This window comes from Kogia breviceps, chromosome 2, assembly GCF_026419965.1.
Source record: "Kogia breviceps isolate mKogBre1 chromosome 2, mKogBre1 haplotype 1, whole genome shotgun sequence".
Lineage (NCBI taxonomy): Eukaryota > Metazoa > Chordata > Mammalia > Artiodactyla > Physeteridae > Kogia > Kogia breviceps.
Window position 1 is genome coordinate 18,902,082 of NC_081311.1, and position 21,511 is coordinate 18,923,592.

At 40.4% G+C, this 21,511-nt stretch overlaps 1 protein-coding gene across 1 annotated transcript in view; it reads right to left on the minus strand.

Moving 5' to 3' along the window:
* Positions 1–3,026: 3,026 nt before the first annotated feature.
* Positions 3,027–21,511, minus strand: part of LOC131750508 (oxaloacetate tautomerase FAHD1, mitochondrial-like) — a 114,713-nt gene continuing 96,228 nt past the window's right edge. The window contains exons 5-6 of the mRNA XM_059052978.2: positions 15,893–16,017; positions 3,027–3,046 (exon numbers count right to left, since the gene is read on the minus strand). The gene's annotated coding sequence lies outside the window, so the exon portion shown is untranslated. The remainder of the gene's footprint in view (positions 3,047–15,892; positions 16,018–21,511) is intronic.

Genomic DNA, 21,511 nt, shown 5'->3' on the forward strand with positions numbered 1-21,511 from the left:
GGGTTTGTTATTGTAGGTCTTTCCCTTCTCTTGTGTTTCCTGCCTAGAGAAGTTCCCTTAGCATTTGTTTTAAAGCTGGTTTGGTGGTGCTGAATTCTCTTAGCATTTGCTTGTCTGTAAAGGTTCTAATTTCTCCATCAAATCTGAATGAGATCCTTGCTGGGTAGAGTAACCTTGGTTGTAGGTTTTTCTCCTTCATCACTTTGAATATGTCCTGCCACTCCCTTCTGGCTTGCAGAGTTTCTGCTGAAAGATCACCTGTTAACCTTATGGGGATTCCCTTGTGTGTTATTTGTTGTTTTTCCCTTGCTGCTTTTAATATGTTTTCTTTGTATTTAATTTTTGATAGTTTGAGTAATATGTGTCTTGGCATGTTTCTCCTTGGATTTATCCTGTATGGGACTCTCTGTGCTTCCTGGACTTGATTAACTATTTCTTTTCCCATATTAGGGAAATTTTCAACTATAATCTCTTCAAATATTTTCTCACTCCCTTCCTTTTTCTCTTCTTCTGGGACCCCTATAATTCGAATGTTGCTGCGTTTAATGTTGTCTCAGAGGTCTCTGAGACTGTCCTTAATTCTTTTCATTCTTTTTTCTTTATTCTGCTCTGCAGTATTTATTTCCATCATTTTATCTTCCAGGTCACTTATCCATTCTTCTGCCTCAGTTATTCTGCTATTGATCACTTGGAACGAATTTTTTTTTCTGCGGTACTCAGGCCTCTCACTGTTGTGGCCTCTCCCGTTGCGGAGCACAGGCTCCAGACGTGCAGGCTCAGCGGCCATGGCTCACGGGCCTAGCTGCTCCGCGGCATGTGGGATCTTCCCGGACTGGGGCACGAACCCATGTCCCCTGCATCAGCAGGCGGACTCTCAGCCACTCACTGTGCCACCAGGGAAGTCCCTTAACGAATTTTTAATTTCATTTATTGTGTTGTTCATCATTGTTTGTTTGCTCTTTAGTTCTTCTAGTTCCTTGTTAAACATTTCTTGTATTTTCTCTATTCTATTTCCAAGATTTTGGATCATCTTTACTATTATTATTCTGAATTCTTTTTCAGGTAGACTGCCTATTTCCTCTTCATTTGTTACGTCTTTGGGTTTTTACCTTGCTCCTTCATCTGCTGTGTGTTTTTCTGTCTTCTCATTTTGCTAACTTACTGTGTTTGGGGTCTCCTTTTTGTAGGCTGCAGGTTTGTAGTTCTTGTTGTTTTTGGTTTCTGTCCCCAGTGGCTAAGGTTGGTTCAGTGGGTTGTGTAGGCTTCCTGGTGGAGGGAACTAGTGCCTGTGTTCTGGTGGATGAGGCTGGATCTTGTTTTTCTGGTGGGCAGTCTACGTCTGGTGGTGTGTTTTGGGGTGTCTGTGGCCTTATTATGATTTTAGGCAGCCTCTGTGCTAATGAATGGGGTTGTGTTCCTGTCTTGCTACTTGTTTGGCATAGGGTGTCTAGCACTGTAGCTTGCTGGTCATTGAGTGAAGCTGGGTCTTGGCATTTAGATGGAGATTTCTGGGAGGTTTTCGCCGTTTGATATTACGTGGAGTTAGGAGGTCTCTTGTAGACCTGTGTCCTGAAGTTGGCCTTTCCACCTCAGAGGCACAGCACTGACTCCTGGCTGGAGCACCAAGAGCCTTTCATCCATCCGGCTCAGAATAAAAAGGAGAAAAAATATAAAGAAAGAAAGAGGATAAAATAAAACAAAGTAAAATAAAATATAGTTATTAAAATAAAAAATAATTATGAAAAAAATGTTTTAAGTAAAAAAAAAAAAAAAAGGATGGAGAGATCCCTAGGACAAATGGTAAAAGCAAAGCTATACAGACAAAATCACACACAGAAACATACACATTCACAAAAAGAGAAAAAGGAGAAAAAATATATATATCTTGCTCTCAAAGTCCACCTCCTCAATTTGGGATGATTCGCTGTCTATTCAGGTTTTCCACCAATGCAGGGTACACCAAGTTGATTGTGGAGCTTTAATCCGCTGCTTCTAAGGCTGCTGGGAGAGATTTCCCTTTCTCTTCTTTGTTCACACAGCTCCAGGGTCCAGCTTTGTATTTGGACCCGCCTCTGTGTGTAGGTCGCCTGAGAGCGTCTGTTCTTCTCTCAGACAGGATACTGTTAAAGGAGCAGCTGATTCGGGGGCTCTGGCTCACTCAGGCCGGGGGGACAGAGGGGTACGGATTCGGGGTGAGCCTGCGGCTGCAGAGGCCAGCGTGAAGTTGCACCAACGTGAGGCGCGCCATGCGTTCTCCCAGGGAAGTTGTCCCTGGATCACGGGACCCTGGCAGTAGCGGGCGGCACAGGCTCCCAGGAGGGGAGGTGTGGAGAGAGACCTGTGCTCGCACACAGGCTTCTTGGTGGTGGCAGCAGCAGCCTTAGTGTCTCATTCCGGTCTCTGGGGTCCACCCTGATAGCCGCAGCTGGCGACCCTGTCTCTGGAGCTCCTTTAAGTGGCGCACCTAATCCCCTCTCCTCGTGCACCAGGAAACAAAGAGGCAAAACAAGTCTCTTGCCTCTTCGGCAGCTCCAGACTTTTTCCCGGACTCCCTCCCGGCTAGCCATGGTGCACTAACTCCTTCAGGCTATGTTCATACAGCCAACCCCAGTCCTCTCTCTGCAATCCAACCGAAGCCCAAGCCTCAGCTCCCAGGCCCCTCCCGTCCCGGCGGGTGAGCAGACAAGCCTCTCGGGCTGGTGAGTGCTGGTCGGCACCGATCCTCTGTGCGGGAATCTCTCCGCTTTACCCTCTGCACCCCTGTTACTGCGCTCTCCTCCGTGGCTCTGAAGCTTCCCCCCTCCGCCACCCGCAGTCTCCGCCTGCGAAGGGGCTTCTAGTGTGTGGGAACCTTTCCTCCTTCACAGCTCCCTCCCACTGGTGTAGGTCCCATCCCTATTCTTTTGTCTCTGTTTTCTCTTTTTTCTTTTGCCCTACCCAGGTACGTGGGGAGTTTCCTGCCTTTTGGGAGGTCTGAGGTCTTCTACCAGCCTTCAGTAGGTGTTCTATAGGAGCAGTTCCACCTGTAGATGAATTTCTGATGTATCTGTGGGGAGGAAGGTGATATCCGCGTCTTACTCTTCTGCCATCTTGAAGCTCCCCCTTAAGTAAAATTCTTAAGGGTAGGTTCAATTCCTATGATTCTAGGAATAAGAGGGTGTAGACCTCTATTATTTACTGTATCAAAGTACCTCTTTTGTAAGACATGTTTCTTATGTTTGTGGTGGGATGCCTGATGTGATGACAGGTAGAGAAACCTCTCATATAGATAGGCCTAGTATTAGTGGTAAAAAAATTTTTTGTAAGTTGATCATATCAAAATTACGGATAGGATATTTGAACTCATAGAAAGGAGATTGTTAGGAGTGTTTTTTTGGTTTGTTTGAATTATTTTTATTTAAAAAATTTTTATTTTGTATTGGAGTATAGTTGATTTACAGTGTTGTGTTTCAGGTGTACAGCAAAGTGATTCAGTTATACATATACCTATTCTTTTTAAGATTCTTTTCCCATATAGGTTATTACAGAGTACTGAGTAGAGTTCCCTGTGCTATACAGTAGGTCCTTGTTGGCTATCTATGTTATATAAAGTAGTGGCTATATGTTAATCTCAAACTCCTAATTTATCCTCCCCCCCTTCCCCTTTGGCAACTCTAAGTTTTCTATGTCTGTGAGTCTGTTTGATTTATAAATAAGTTCATTTGTATCTTTCTTTTTAAGATTCCACATATATGTGATATATGATATTTATCTTTCTCTGACTTACTTCACTTTGTATGATCATCTCTGGGTTTATCCATGTTGCTGCAAATGGCATTATTTCATTCTTTTTAATGGCTGAGTAATATTCCATTGTATATATATATATATATATACCACATCTTCTTTATCCATTCATCTGTCAGTGGACATTTAGGTTGATTCCATGTCTTGGCTATGTAAATGGTGCTGCAGTGCAGGTTGGGGTGCATGTGTCTTTTTGAATTACAGTTTTCTCCAGATATGTGCCAAGGAATGGGATTGCAGGATCATATGGTAGCTCTATTTTTAGTTTTTTAAGGAGCTTCCATATTGTTTTCCATAGTGGCTGTACCAATTTACATTCCCACCAACAGTGTATGATGGTTCCCTTTTCTCCACACCTTCTCCAGCATTTACTATTTGTAGACTTTTTGATGATGGCCATTCTGACTGGGTGTTAGATGATACCTCATTGTAGTTTTGACTTGCATTTCTCTAATAATTAGTGATGTTGAGAATTTTTTCGCATACTCTTGGTCATCTGTATGTCTTCTTTGGAGAAATGTCTATTTAGGTCTTCTGCCCATTTTTTGATTTGGTTGTTTGTTTTTTTTACATTGAGCTGCATGAGCTGTTTGTATATTTTGGAGATTAATCCTTCGTTGGCAAATATTTTCTCCCATTCTGTGGGTTGTCTTTTCATTTTGTTTATGGTTTCCTTTGCTGTGCAAAAGCTTTTAAGTTTATTGTCAAAATGACTATACTACCCAAGGCAATCTACAGATTCAGTGCAATACCTATCAAATTACCAATGGCATTTTTTTGCAGAGCTAGAGCAAAAAATTCTTAAAATTTGTCTGGAATACAAACAACCCCAAATAGCAAAAGCAATCTTGAGAAAGAAAAACAAAGCTGCAGCAGTCATGCTCCCTGACTTCAGACTGTACTATAAAGCTGCAGTAATCAAAACAGGAGTGTTTTAATGATGACATTGGCTGTGTATAATTCTGGCATGTAGGGATTGTGAAATGCTCCTAAAAATAGATGGTTGTGAAAATACTATAATGATATTGACATATTCTGCTAGAAAGAACAGGGTGAACGGGCCTGTTACATTTCCCACACTGAAGCTGAATACAAGTTTTAATTCTCCTTCTGTTAAATCCAGTGGGGCTCTGCTGGTTTCTGCTAGAGTAGAGATAAAACAATTTCTGGCTAGGGGTCAGGATGTGAAAAATAGTCATAGGTGTTCTTGTGTAATAATTAACTCTTGAAACTATAAATGATCCATTTATCTGTAGGAATAATAACAGAATCATCTCATTCATATGAGATTGTCTGTGCTACTGCCCATAGAGCTCCGATTAATGCATATTTTGAATCTGAAGCTCAGAGCAGAGGATGGAATAAATGGCTAGGCTTGATATAGCTAGTATAAATAGTACACCTAGGTTCATGTTAATTAGTGGATAAGGTGTGTTAAGAGGAATTCATAATGTGACAGCCAGGGTTAAGGCTAGCGTTGGTGTAATAGTAAACATATAAATTGATGAGATTGATGGTTGTAGTGGTTCTTTAATAAATAATTTGACTGCATCAGCAATGGGTTGTAATAATCCACAGAGGCTGATGATGTTTGGCCCTTTCTGGATTTGCAGATAGCCTAGGATTTTCCATTCAGTTAAAGTGAGGAATGCTATGGTGAGTGAAACTGGGTAATTAGTGAAAGAACATTGATTATAAATATATTCTTAGGAAGAGGACTTGAACCACTGTGGATAAAGGTTTAAGTTTTATGCAGTTACCATGCTCTGTCACCCTAACAGACACTGTTCTACAGTAGGATATGTATAAATTAATTGAATTTTTAGGTTCAATTAAATAATAGATTATATAATATTATATAATCTATTATGTAATAGATATTATATAATAATATATAATCTATTATATAATAGATTATATAATCATTTAGTTTGAAGACATTTTGTAAAGTAGGCCTTATTTCTCTTGTCCTCTCATACTGGGAGAAATCTATAATAGAAATCAACTGGGATTACTCCAGTCTGAGCTCAGATCACGTAGGACTTTAATTGTTGAACAAACAAACCATTAATAGCAGTTACACCATTGGGATGTCCTGATCCAGCATCAAGTTCGTAAACCCTATTATCAATATGAACTCTAGAATAGGATTATTATCCCTGGGATAACTTCTGTTGATCAATGTTTTAGGTCAATAGGTGTAAAGCATTTGATTAGTTGGTCTAAGTTTTAATCACTCAAAGGTTGTTGTACTCTCCAAGGTCACCCCCACCAAAATTGTTAATCCATTAAAAGTTATGTTATCCCTTAAAGTTCAATTATTATTTTTTTGGATTAATTAATTAACTAAAGCTCCATAGGGTCTTCTCATCTTACATTATTCCCACCTTTTCAGGGCAAGGTCAATTTCACTGATTAAAAGAGACAGGAAACCCCTCATGTGACCAATCACACAAGTCCTTACTTAGAGAAAAAATGATTATGCTACCTTTGCACACTCAGAATACCCTGACTATTAAACAGATGTCATTGGGCAGGCAGTGCCTCTAATACTAGAAGTGCTACAAGTAATGTTTTTAATAAACAGGCAGGGTTTGTGATTGCCTAGTTCCTTTTACTTTTGTTAATCTCTCCTTAAATGTGTGCCTGTGTTGGGTTAACAAATGTTTTAATAAATAATGAGGTATTTGTTTAGGTTTATTTATGTATTATTTATTTAGCATGCAGCCTCAATAGTTGCAGCATGCAGGCTTTCTAGTTGTGGTACACAGGCTCCGTAGTTGCCCCACGGCATGTGGGATCTTAGTTCCCCGACCAGGGATTGAACCTGCATCCCTTGCATTGGAAGGTAGATTCTTAACCACTGGACCACCAGGGAAGTCCCATGTTTAGGTTCATCTTAATGTTAACTATCAGTAGGTTACCCATCTGAGGTAAGCTTATGCAAGGAGAAACATTTCTTATTACTCATATTGACAGTATTATTGTACTTCTCCCAATTTAATACTGGACTAATCTATTAATTAATAGTTGGTTTGTTTACTGTTAGTATTAAGATGAATGTGTGGTTGACCTTGAATGCTTTCTTAATTGGTGGCTGCCTTTAAGCCAACTATGGTATTGTTAATGCTTACTCTCTAGGGAGATTTGTATCCCATAACTAAAAGCTGTACTTTTTTTACATAACTTTTACAACTATGTTAAAAGTTATGTTTTTAAAGTAATATTTCAAGTGGAACTAAAATTCTTTCCTGGACAACCAGCTATCACCAGGCTTGTTAGGTTTGTCACCTCTGCTCATAAATCTTCCTACTCTTTTGCCATATAGATGAGTTTGTTCCTGTAAACTGTTCATAAATAACTCATCTGATTTCAGATCATTTAACTTAAGTTCTGTATGTTAAAGTTTCCTAGTTAAACCATTATGCAAAAGCTAAAAGAGGTAAACTTTGCTTTTTGGTACTTTCAATGATTTTTTCATCATTCCCTTATAGTACCTTATCTATAGCCCCTGATTTAAATTTCTATCTCCTATACTTTGTTGTTTTTAATTTTGATTGAAATATAGTTGATTTACAATGTTGTGTTAGTTTCAGGTGTACAGCAAAGTGATTCAGTTATACATATATATATGTAAATATATATATTATTTTTTTACTTTCCCTTCCAATATAGGTTATTGAGTATAGTTCCCTGTGCTATATAGTAGGTCCTTGTTAGTTATCTACTTTATATATAGTGGTGTGTATATTTTAATCCCAAACTCCTAATTTATCCCTCCCCCCACCCTTTGGTAACCATAAATTTGTTTTCTATGTCTCTGAGTCTATTTCTGTTTTGTAAATAAGTTCATTTGTATCATTTTTTTAAGATTCCACATAAGTGATATCATATATTTGTCTTTGTCTGGCTTATGTAACTTAATATGATAATCTCTAGGACCATCCATGTTGCTGCAAATGGCATTATTTCATTCTCTTTTTATGGCTGAGTAATATTCCATTGTGTATATATACCACATTTTCTTTACCCATTCATCTGTCAATGGACATTTAGGTTGTTTCCATGTCTTGGCTATTGTAAATAGTGCTGCTGTGAACATTGAGGTGCATGTATCTTTTTGAATCATGGTTTCCTCCAGAGTGGAATTGCAGGATCATATGGTAGCTCTAATTTTAGTTTTTAAGGAGCCCCCATACTGTTATCTATAGTGGTTGTACCAACTTACATTCTCACCAGCATTGTAGGAGGGTTCCCTTTTCTCCATACCCTCTGCAGCATTTGTTACTTCTAGACTTTTGATGATGGCCATTCTGACTGGTGTGAGGTGATACCTCATTGTAGTTTTGATTTGCATTTCTCTAATAATTGGCAATGCTGAGCATCTTTTCATGTGCTTTTTAGCCATCTGTATGTCTTCTTTGGAGAAATGGCTTTTTAGATCTTCTACCCATTTTTTGATTGGGTGGTTTTTTTTGATATTGAGCTGTATGAGCTGTTTGCATATTTTGGAGATTAATCCCTTGTCAGTCTCATCATTTGCAAATATTTTCTCCCATTCTGTAGGTTATTTTGTTTATGTTTTCCTTTTCTGTGCAAAAGCTTTTAAGTTTAATTAGGTCCCATTTGTTTATTTTCATTTTTATTTCCATTACTGTAGAAGACAGGTCCAAAAAGATATTCTGTGATTTACATCAGAGTGTTCTGCCTGTGTTTTCCTCTAGGAGTTTTATAGTATCCAGTCTTACATTTAGGTCTTTAATCCATTTTGAGTTTATTTTTGTTTATAGTGTTAGAAAATGTTCTAATTTCATTCTTTTTCATGTAGCTGTTCAGTTTTCCCAGCACCGCTTATTGAAGAGCCTGTCTTTTCTCCATTGTATATTTTTGCCTCCTTTGTCATAGATTAATTGACCATAGGTGCGTGGGTTTATTTCTGGGCTTTCTATCCTGTTTCATTGATCTATATTTCTCTTTTTGTGCCAGTACTGTAATGTTTTGATGACTGTAGCTTTTTAGTACAGTCTAAAGTCAGGAGGCTTGATTCCTGCAGCTCCGTTTTTCTTTCTCAAGATTGCTTTGGTCTTCAGTTTATGAATGTGGTGTATCACACTGACTGAATTGCAGATATTGAAAAATAGTTGCATCCCTGGGATAAATTCCACTTCCTTTTAATATATTGTTGGCTTCAGTTTGCTAGTATGTTGTTGAGGATTTTTGCATCTATGTTCATCAGTGATATTGGCCTGTAATTTTGTTTTTGTGGTTATCTTTGTCTGGTTTTGGCATCAGGGTGATGGTGGCCTCATAGAATGAGGTTGGAAGTTTTCCTTTCTCTGCAGACTTTTTTGGAATAGTTTCAAAAGGATAGGTGTTATCTCTTCTCTGAATGTTTGATAGAATTCACCTGTGAAACCATCTGGTCTGTTCATATTTTCTATTTCTTCCTGGTTCAGTCTTGGGAGATTGTACCTTTCTAAGAATTTGTCCATTTCTTCTAGGTTGTCCATTTTATTGGCATAGAGTTGCTTGTAGTAGTCTCTTACAGTCCTTTGTATTTCTCTGGTGTTGGGTGTAACTTCTCTTATTTCATTTCTGATTTTATTGATTTGGACCCTCTCTCCCTTTTATTCTTGATGAGTCTGACTAAAGGTTTATCAATTTTATCTTTTCAAAGAACCAGCTTTTAGTTCCATTGATCTCTTCTATTGTTTTTGCTGATGTCCCAAGCAAGATGTCAGCCTTCGGATGCGTGCTCTTGTATATGTTTGCCACCAGCCTTTATGTCCCAAGAGAAAGCCACAGCTGCCTCCCCAGGAGACCCTCCAATACCAGCAGGCTGGTCTGGCCCAGGCTCCTATGAAGTCACTGTTTTTGTCCTATGTCCTGGTGTGCACATGACCTTGTGTGCATCCCCCAAGAGTGGAGTCTCTGTTTCCCCCAGTCCTGTGGAGCTCCTGCAATCAAGCCTTATTGGCCTTCAAAGCCAAATGCTCTGGGGGCTCCTCCTCCTGATGCCAGACCCCCAGGCTGGGGAGCCTGATGTGGGGCTCAGAACTCCCACTCCCATGGGAGAACTGCTGCAATAGAATCTCAAGTTTGTGGGTCCCCCACCTGGGGATGTATGGGATTTGATCATATAAGTGAGTGTGCCCCTCCTCCCATCTTGTTGTGACTTCTTGTCTTTGTACATAGAATTCCCTTTTGGTAGGTTCCAGTCTCTGTTACTGATGGCTGTTCAGCAGTTAGCTGTGATTCTGGTGTTTGTGCAGGAGGAGGTGAGCTCCAGGTCTTCTGTTCCACCATCCTGTCTTCTCTCTTATCTCCTATACTTTAGATGTTGGATGAATGTTTTATTTACTTATGATAGTTGAGTTTGGGAGGGTAGTTTTAGCACCGAGTGTTCATGCAGTATGAAATCTCCTGGGTGTAAACTAGGTGCTTTAAGCTACACTTTGATTCGTCACACTTTCCAGGATGCTCACCTTGTTACGACTTATCTCCTCTTATATGTTTGAATATTCGTAGGGACTGGAATCTAATGTGACTTGGACTATATAATGTGTTATGTAAGATCAAGAGGCTGATGTACATGCTTATACACATGGGATAGATAATACCTGATATGTATAATTGTGAATTAATTATGTATGATAAAGCATATGTATGTACTTACATATGTGGAAGGGCACATAATGTACCAAGTACATAGTAATGTTAGTTTTTTAATGATGTCATTTTTTAATACTTACAACCAGCCGTGTCCACCTCAGATCAACTGAATTGAAACCTCTGGGAACCTGGAAAACTGCATTGTTTACAAGTTTTTCCCACCCCCAGGGATTCTGATGTCCTCTCAAATTTGAGAACCTCTGTCCTAGAAGCAAAGGATGTGGTCCACTGTCCTGGAGAGACAACAAGCTCTGAGGGAGGGACCACCACATACCTGGCCCCACATACCTGTTCTCCTGGGTGCTGCAGAAGGTACCTGAGAGATTGGCCCAGAGAACCTTTCTCCCAACTATACGTTGCCTCCCTCTTCAGGAAGTACAGAACTGACCTTTACTTAATGCTGGAACTATTGAATGAGCATGGGCACCCCCCAAATTCAGACACATGAAGCTCAAGGTCTGAATCTATAGAAAATTAACTTGTCTTAAATTAGAAAGATATTGTAAACAGAATTTTCTAGGATTAACTCTTCTCTACCCCTACAGCTTGTTATTGATGGGGGGGTGGTGCTAATTGGGAAAAGGAAACGTGAACGCATGAACTATGACTTAAAGTTTCAGGGGTCTACAGTCCTGTACCCTCTGTCAAAGAAGTTTCTCAGAGCATCTCGGTATCTGTGTTGATGTGCACATACCAAACTTTATAGATCTTCTGTGGATGCACAACTGAAATTCCAGCAAACCACGGAATAATAGCCTAAGAAGTCACTTTTTAACTCAAAAATTCAGTTCTCTACTTATCCTCCGATCTTCTCACTGGTTAAATTTCTCCAGTCCCTGCCATCCCAGTTGGCCATCAGCCCACCCGATGTCAAACCTGGGCAGAAAGCATTTTGGTCAAAAGCATTTCTCTTTCTTCTTCCTTTGTTAGAGGGATATAAAGGCTCAGCTTTTAAACTGTTCCCCAAGTTGAAAAATGTGATATATAAACTCAGTACCCAAGGAATGAAACTTGCCTTAGTATGGATTTAGCCTTTTTTTTTTTTTTTTTTTTTACAATTTGTGGGAAAGGCAAAAGAAAAACCCGTATTGAATTTCATACAATTTTAATCATATCGTAAAGTGAAAAACCACTTTCCGTTTATACGAGGAACTCTGATGGGCTTCTGGGTCCCCTAGAAGAAGGTAAAAGCCAAAGAGCCAAGAACAAAGCTGGGCGTTCCCTGGGAAAAGGAAACTCTGAGAAACTGTTTCAGGGCAAACCACTGCATGGTATTAAAAAAAAAAATGCAGGCCCTTTGCTTTCCTTGGAAAATTATGTCATACAGGTTGTCAACTGATCTGAGATGGTGATATTTGGATTTTCTTTTTTCAGGTGAGTGTTGATCATTTAGGGTTGGGAAGGTGACCATGGCAGGATTTTTTGGTCCTGTGGTTCCCTCTGGGACAGAGCTCCTAGGGCTTCACAAATTGAGCTGATTCAGCTATTTGCCAGGTGCCAGGACCTCCACTCGGGGATAAAGAGCAGCTTTCTCACCTCTGGAGCCATGCTCTGTTGGCCTGGGCTGGAAGCTTTGAGAAATGAACTCCCGCTGGGCGCATGTGCTGGTTTCTATGGCAACAGTCATCGAGGTTTGGGCCAAGGTTATTGGACTTGGTGAGTCCCCACAGAGACTAAAGACAGCCTGTCTGGTGCCTTCCCAGGAACGATTTTTTTTATCTTCCCCAGCCAGGCTTCTGATAGTCACTGACAACTCAGTACAATATTCATGCTTCTGCATCCCAAATACATCCCACAAATTCCAGCTTCTGTCAGGCTGTTGCATGTTGCAACACAGCATGTTCTGTCTAGCAAGTTTCAAAGACAGCATGTTTTATTTAACTTGGCTTTCTTGCAACAGAACGTTACTATGTCAGTTGTTATTGTGAACTATAATTTAGTGTGTACCTATGATCTGCCAAGCACTGTCCTATGCATTCAACATGATTTCATTCTTCAGAACAGTACCACAAAATCAGTGTTACAATCCCATTTCATATTGTTTAGCCTCCAAATGTTTGTGGTTTTTTGCATTTTTTTCCCTTGTAGTTGACTGCTAATCTCAGGGTGTTGTGGTTGGGAAAGATGGTTGATATGATTTCAGTTTTCTTCAATTTACCAAGGCTTGCTTTGTGGTCCACATGTGATCCATCCTTGAGAATGTTCCATGTGCTCTTGAAAAGAACGTGTATTCTGCTGCTGTCTGATGGAATGCTCTATAAATATCAATTAAGTCCATTTGGTCTAATGCATCATTTAAGGCCTGCGTTTCCTTATTGATTTTCTGTCTGGATTAGCTGTCCATTGATGCAAGTGGGCTGTTAAAGTCACCCATTATTATTGTGGTACTGTCAGTTTCTCCTTTTATGTCCGTTAATGTTTGCCTTATATACTGAGGTGCTCCTGTGTTGGGTGCATGTATATTTACAATTATTATACCTTCTTGGATTGATCCCTTGATCGTTATGTAGTGTTCTTTGTCTCCAGCTTTTTAATTTCTATTTGCACAGAATACCTTTTTCCATCCCCACACTACAGTGTGTATGTGTCTCTAGGTCTGAAGTGGGTCTCTTGTATGCAGCATATATATGGGTCTTGTTTTTGTATCCATTCAGCCAGTCTGTGGCTTTTGGTTGGAGCGTTTAATCTGCTTACATTTAAGGTAATTATCGACATGTATGTTCTCACTGCCATTTTGTTAATAGTTTTCTTTGTGATTTGATGACTATCTTTAACGTTCTGTTTGGATTGCTTTTTCTTATTTGTGTATCTATTACAGATTTTTGGTTTGTGGTTACCATGAAGTTTTGACGTTGTAATCTATAAATATACAGGATTGTTTTAAGTTGCTGATCTCTTAATTTCAAATGCATTTACAATATCCTGCATTTGTACTCTCCTCCTCTCATGATTATTGGTTTAGATATCATATTTGTGTGTGGATGATTTCCTACCTTTACTGTACGTTTACCTTTAAAGGGAAGTTTTCACATTTTGTAATTTTCTTGTTTCTACTTGTGGTCTTTTCTGCCTAGAGAAGTTCGTTTAGCATTTGTTGTAAAGCTGGTTTGGTGGTGCTGGATTCTTTTAGATTTTGCTTGTCTGTAAAGCTTTTGATTTCTCCATCAAATCTGAACAAGAGCCTTGCTGGGTAGAATATTCTTGGTTGTAGGTTTTTTCCTTTCATCACTTTAAATATATCATGCCATGCCCTTCTGGCCTGCAGAGATTCTGTTGAAAAATCAGCTGATAACTTTATAGGGGTTCCTTTATATGTTATTTGTTGCTTTTCCTTTGTTGCTTTTAATATTTTCTTTGTCTTTAATTTTTGTCAATTTGATTACCTTGTGTTTCATCATGTTGATCCTGCCTGGGACTCTCTGCACTTCCTGGACTTCGGTGACTGTTTCCTTTCCCATATTAGAGAAGTTTTCAGCTATTATCTCTTCAAATATTTTCTCAGGCCCTCTTTCTCTCTCTTCTCCTTTTGGGACCCCTGTAATGCCAATGTTGGTGCATTTAATGTTGTCCCAGAGGTCTCTTAAACTGTCCTCAAATTCCTTTCATTCTTTTTCTTTATTCTGTTCCACAGCAGTGATTTCCACCACTCTGTCTTCCAGCTCCATTATCTGCTCTTCTGCCTCATTCTATTGATTCCTTCTAGTGTATTTTTCATTTCAAATATTGTATTCTTCAACTCTGTTTGGTTGTTCTTTATATTTCTAATTCTTAGTTAAAAATTTCCTGTAACTTCTTATGCTGTGCATTCATTCTTTTGGATCATCTTTATGCTGATTACTCTGAAGTCTTTCTCAGATAGATTGCCTATCTCTACTTCACTTAGTTGTTCTTCTGGAGTTTTATCTTGTTCCTTTGTCTGGAAAATATTCCTCTGCCATCTCATTTTGTCTAAATCTCTGTGTTTGCAGACTGAGTTCTGCAGGCTGCCAGCTTCTAGTATTCTTGATTCTTGTGTCTGCCCCCTGTTGGTGAGGCTGGTCTAGAGGCTTATCCAGGCTTCCTGGTGGGAGGAACTGATGCCTGCCCACTGGGGGGTGGAGGTGGGTCTTGGCCAGCTGGTGGGCAGGGCCATGTCAAGGGGTGTGTTTAGAGGCAGCAAGTTTTTAGGCAGCCTGTCTGCTGATGGGTGGAGCCAGCTATGGTGCTGATGACCCAAGCAAGATGTCTGCCTCCTCAAGAGTTCACATAGCTGAACACTCCCTGAAATATCCACCACCAGTGTCCACATCTCCAGGGAGAGCCACAGCCACACCTCACCTCCCCAGGAGACCCTTCAAGACCAGCAGGTAGGTCCTGTTGAGGCTCCTGTGAAGTCACTGTCTTTGTTCTGGGCCTGGTATGCATGAGTCCTTGTGTGTGCCCTCCAAGAGTGGAGTCTCCACTTCCCACAGTCCTGTGGTGCTCCTGCAGTCAAGCCCTGCTGGCCTTCAAAGCTGGGGAGCCTGGCATGGGGCTCAGAACTCTCACTCCTATGGGAGAACTTCTGCAATACAATTCTCTAGTTTGTGGATTGCCCACCCAGGGGGTATGGGATTTCATTATATTGCAAGTGTGCCCCACCTACCATCTTGTTGTGGTTTCTTCTTTATATCCTTGGATGCAGATTCCAGTCTTTTTTATCAATGGCTGTTCAGCAGTAAGTTGTGTTTTTGGTGTGCTTCTGAGAGGAGGTTAGTCCAAGGTCCTTCCATTACCCCGTCTCCACCAAAGAGCCTTACTTCTGCTTCTAGGATTGGGGAAGATGTACTCACACTGCTTGCATTTCTGTTTGGTCCATCTCCAAGGACAATGAACTCAGCTAGCCTCTGCTTCTTTCTTATTTTGCCCCAAAGGCAGTGTTCCACAGAGTAAAACAGTAACCTTGAAAATAGTCACAGTTCTAAGACAGGTTTTTTTTTTCCTTTGTGCCTTGTCGAATTTCACTTGCTCACAGGGGTCTTCATGCAGGGGTCTCACACCTGGCTTTTCAGACCAGAGTTTCTAGTGTGAAATCACAATCCCTATTTCACAGATAATGAAACGGAGGGCCAAATAAGCCAAGTAGCACGTCTGATGTTCCACAATTATATGTGATGGATTCTAGGTGGGAACCCCGCTTTTCTTGATTTCACCAAACCCATTCTGTATTTCCATTACTCTGCTACCTACCTTAGACAACAGGTTACCTTTATCATTCTTCTTAGAAGACTTAATAACTTAAGTCATATGTTGTTTCCAAGCTTCTCCTCTGTGCTTTAAACCATCATATCTCCTTTAAACAGTTCTTTCTCTACCATCGTCTACTGAACCATCTTAACTTCTCCAACTCTCTCGGTAAAGGCCTAAATGGGAAAAATTGTCTTAATAAGACTAACAGCAGTTTTCAAATATGTACCTTTTAATGCCACAACCTGCCAAGATCATGGCCTTTGGGATGTCTCATGCAGATTTCTTTGGGCTATGTTTGTTCTATTATCTTCTGGGTTTCAACCTTCTGAAGGAAGCAGTCGTGGGGAGGGGCTGAAGAAAGATGGGTGAAAGAACAGAGATAAATTGTCTGGAATAATTAAACAATCTGATGTATCAACATGTAGTAGAAATAACAGGATACCATCTTATAAACTATTCTAAAGCAATGGATGAAGAATGCTCACTGAAAATCTTAATTCAATGCTGATCTATCATTTGGGATAAAGGCTGGCATCTTTATCCACTTGCAAAATTTTGCCAAGTGCCAGCATCCCAAGCCAATGATCACAGCAAATAGGCTGCCTCCTAAGTAAATTTCACATCTGCCAACTTGATTATTGCATTTTTTCAGGCATTAACGTGCAAAAAGGCTGAGGATATTGCAGCCATCTCTCAGTGCGGTGGTTTTAGTGACAGGGCTGGAGCTGGTTTCCTCAGTTTATAGGGTTTACCTTTCTCTAGGCAGGGTTTATTTATTAGCCCATCTACTTTTTATTGAGCTTCTTAGGTTTTGGTTTTGCTAACAGGTTGGCCTCATTTACTGGGCCTCAGCAAAGGCTGTCACCCAAGACCCCAGAGAAACACCACACTCCTGGACATAAAATCAGGAACATAGAAATTATCCAGTAGCTTGGTCCCAAGCTACTCAAGCTCCTTCTGCAAAAGGCCAACTTTTCAATTCACAATAAGTGAGGAATGACACCAAATCAGCAACAATTTAGTCCTTGTCAGAATCATTCAATTTTTTTAAGTGGAAAATAAAATTCAGATTCATTACTCTGCTTTCTAATCCCATCCTATCTGATCCCATCCTATCTTCCCCACTCTTGACTCCAAATAGAAGTGCTTTGCTCTGGTCTAATGACAGCAAATATTTATCCAACTATTATTGTGTGCCAGGTACTGTATGAAAAGTCATTTGCATGGATTATCTGGAATTACTCCCAGCTGCCCATGAGAAAACTAAGGCACAAAGAGGTTGGGCCAGCAACACACAACCTCCTAGATGCAGAGTCAGAATTTGAACCCTGGAAAGTTTGACCCCAGGGGCTGAGCTGTTTACTGTGACATCACTCTGCTGCTCAAGCCACCCAAATTTTGACCTTCAAAGCCCTGCTAAAACCCTACTGTTTCATGACACCTTCTTTGACCACTTCAAGGCCACAGCAAATTCTCTCTCTCCGGATCTCCTCAACCATTTGCTGTTACCACACTGATTCTGGCAGTGACACTCTGCTGCCTTCTGCTCTGTGACAGTGGAGGACGGTGGAAAGAATTGCTCCTGAATCCCACAGACTTGCATTCCAAACCCACCTTGGGCACTTTTAGCTGGATGACTGTCCGTTCATTCACCATCAAGTATACATTCAGCACCTGACATATGATAGACTCTGGGGTCGCAATGGTGAGCGCAACACAAACCACTCCCTTGTCCCTTTAGAACTTTCCTAGATCTTGGGCAACTGATGTCATCTCTTTGAGCTTCAGTTTCCTCATCTCTAGAATGGGAATAATAGTACCAATCTTACATGCTCTGCTCATAACAGCCAAAAAGTATCAAAGTACCCTGTAGAGTGCCTGGCACACCATAGGTGCTCAACAAATGGTAGCTGTTGTAATAACTACCATTATAACTGTTCAGTTCTTTTAGCTTCACTCTTATTCCCCAATAAGGCTCCACTTGCTGTATGGTCTGACTGCATAAGTCTCTCTCTCTCTCTCTCTCTCTCTCTCTCTCTCTCTCTCTCTCTCTCTCTCTCATTTCCAAATGGCAAGTCAGGATTTGGTGAGCTGAAAGAGACAATCATGGAGACAGTCACAAGGGTGAGGTGCCCGTGGCTTCCAGTAATCAAGAGTTGATTGCAGCCCATGGGGCTGCTCTCCCTTCTGGGTAAAGCCAGCCCAAAGCCTAAAATCTTGGGGCTAATCCAACCTGATTAGCATTTTCTATCAGCTTCTGTTGGGCAGTAAGAACTCCCCAAATCATCTCTTGTTGGCATTGTTCAGACTTTCTGCTTTAAAGGGAGATGGCTCTCCAAGCCCCAAACATTAAGCACTTAATTCACCCATAAACCCTGGGCCTGTCGCAGCCACCCTTCCTTGATACAGAAGTTCCTTGCAGCCACAGCCAGACAGCTTAGAAGTAAGAGCATAGCTGCCTTCCCTTCCAGGCTTGTTTCTTGCCAGCTCCCAACCCTGAACTCCAGTCATTCCAAACCTCTGGCTACCTCCCTAATACACTCTGCTGCCTCTCTCTCCTGTGCCTTTGTCACTCATCTCTGTTCCTCATTCCTTCCCTTGCCCACCTGGTAAATTCCCTCTCAGTTCAGGCCAACCTCATAAATGAAATCTTCCCACATTCACCCAGGTGGAGTTGACCACACCCCTCCTTGGTCCTGTTCCTCTGTCATGGTTCCTTCCATCCTTCAGGACACTTAAAGAAGATAAGGGAGAGGGTGCCCACAAATATATCTGATGTCAGCCACGTACCTGACACACTATGGGCACTCTGTATAAGCTCACTCTGTTTGCATAATCTTTCCCCCATTAGATTATAAGTTGAAGACATGCATCACTTTTTAAATCACAGCATCCCTGATGCATGGCACTTTGTAGGTGCCCCCCAAGGATGTTTATAAATTTAAATTCAACTCACACAATAGTTGACAATAATCAACGTCTACTGTGTAAGTGTCCAAGTGGTTAAGGGTTCATGTAGTAAGACCAGCAACAGAGCAGTTTCTATGCCTTCCATCATTAGACTGAGCCCAGGAGGCCCACATTTAAGGTCAGCTTTAAGGGCTGGAAATAACAAAAAGAAAGAAATAACAAAAAGAAGGGAAAAAAATAAAAAAGATCTCACTTACTGAAGTAAACAAACATCAACTGCAAAAAGAAGGCAAGAGATAAGAAAGGGATATAAAGGTTATAGTGATATCCTGGAGAATTCCATCCAGGCAGTCTCACTGCTGTGTTCTCCTGGCTGGATGGGTGGAGGTATAATTTATATGCCCAGACTTCATCATCCTGATTTTTTTTTAAAGGTGATAAGTTGTTTTAATCAACCTGACTTATTCTTTTTTCCCCATGTCTGACACAGTTGTAAGCTAGAAGGCCATTTCTTGTAATTCCTCCTTCTATTTGGCTGATATATTATATTTTCTTCTAAGTTTTTCTCTTGAGAACATCCCCCTTTTATTATTTTTCTTCCCAGTTCTTATAATGAAAGTTTTGCAGAGTATGTTTTTATTTCTGATCTAAAAGGGAGATGGTACAAAATAGAAAGAATATGAGTACAGCTGGAATGATTTTTGAGCAAAATGTGTTCTTAGCAGACAAACATATGCAAATTATAGAAGCCCGAGGTCACTGCAATTAGGGCACAGCCTCTCAATTGTGAGAAGGCCCTAAGAAGAAACGAAATGAAACCTGCCCTGCCTCACTTAGGTGATCTGTCTTCTCCTCCTGCTACTTTATAAATTACTGTATTTTTTTTTTAATGAAGACTGCATCCATGTTTATGTTGGGCACTGTGCTAGCTACACTGTCAGCACACAGTAAGGTTTTATCTTGATTAATAGTAATAATAATCATGCAACGTGAGAAAGTTTCAATTTCCCACAGCTTTATCTATTAGCTCCTTTGCACCTTCCCTGAAGTTGCCAGAAAGAAAAAGAATTCATTTGTACACACATCCACCCTGTGCCTCAACCATCCCACTTTCTTTATATGCCAGATGAATTTCTCAGGGATGCAAGGTACCAGGAGGAAAGCACTGCAATCCTGTAGCTCTATTCAGAACACTTCTCTGACTCTGCTGCATGTCCTTGAGCAAGTCACCCAATGTTCTAAGATGGTTCTGCCTCCTTGCCTGCAAACATTGGGGCCTCCACCTCTGGTTGTCTGCCCTGTCAGATGGCACTGCCTTGGGACCAATCACACTGACCAATGAAATAACACTGCCCTTCATGATCTCCCACAGGGTTTCTTATACTTGACTTGTCTCTTGCAGGGAAGGGGTTTACAACAATGCTGATCATATTTGCTCATTGAATGATCAACCTGAACAGAACTGATCCTCTATGGTTAATCTATTATTCATCCCTAAAGGCTCAGCCCAACAGTCATCTCGTCTCAACTTCTCTCATGGGACCACCTTGTATTACACACACACAGACACATGCCTTCTGTGCCGTCAATAGCCCAGTGTTTAGACTTCAACTTAATATTTGCTTCCTGTCTGGATTCGCCCCAGGTTCACAAGGATGGTTCAACATAGACAAATCAATCAATACGATATACCACATCAACAAAAGAAAAGACAAAAGCCACATGACCATCTCAATAGATGCAGAAAAAGCATTTGATAAAATTCAACATCCATTCATGATAAAAACTCTTACCAAAGTGGGTATAGAGGGAATATACCTCAACATAATAAAAGCTATTTATAACAAACCTACAGCCAATATAGTACTCAATGGTAAAAAGTTGAAAGCCTTCCCGCTAAAATCTGCAACAAGACAAGGATGCCCACTCTACCACTTCTATTCAACACAGTATTGGAAGTCCTAGCCACAGCAATCAGACAAGAAAAAGAAGTAAAAGATACCCAAATTAGAAGAGAAGAGGTAAAATTGACATTGTAGATGGCATGATACTATATATAGAAAACCCTAAAGATTCCACACAAAAACTACTAGAACTGATAAATTCAGCAAGGTAGGGGGATACAAGATTTACATACAGAAATCTGTTAAACATCAGAAAGAGAAAGTTAAAAATACCTTCTAAAATCACATCAAAAAATAATCACATCAAAAAATATATATACTTAGGAATAAACCTGACCAAGGAGGTGAAGTGAAAGACTTACATACTGAGAACTATAAAACATTGATAGAGGAAACTGAAGATGATTCAAAGAAATGGAACGACATCCCATGCTCTTGGATTGGAAGAATATTGTTTAAATGGCCATACTACCCAAAACAATCTACCGATTTAATGCTCTCCCTATCAAATTACCCATGACATTTTTCACAGAACTAGAACAATAACCCTCCTAGACTTCAGACAATACTACAAAGCTACAGTAATCAAAATGGCATGGTATTGGCTCCAAAACAGACATATGGATCAATGGAACAGAAGAGAGAGCCCAGAAATAAACCTACACACCTATGATCAATTCATCTTCAACAAAGGAGGCAAGAATATACAATGGAGAAAAGACAGTCTCTTCAGCAAGTGGTGTTGGGAAGTTGGACAGTGCATGTAAATCAATGAAGTTAGAGCATATCCTCACACCATACACAGAAATAAACTCTAAATGGCTTAAAAACTTAAATATAAGATATGATAGCATAAAACTCCTAGAAGAGAACATGGGCAAAACATTCTCTGACATAAATCATACCCATGTTTTCTTAGGTCAGTCTTCCTTAGAAATAAAAGCAAAGGGCTTCCCTGGTGGCGCAGTGGTTGAGAATCCGCCTGCCGATGCACGGGACACGGGTTCGTGCCCCGGTCTGGGAAGATCCCA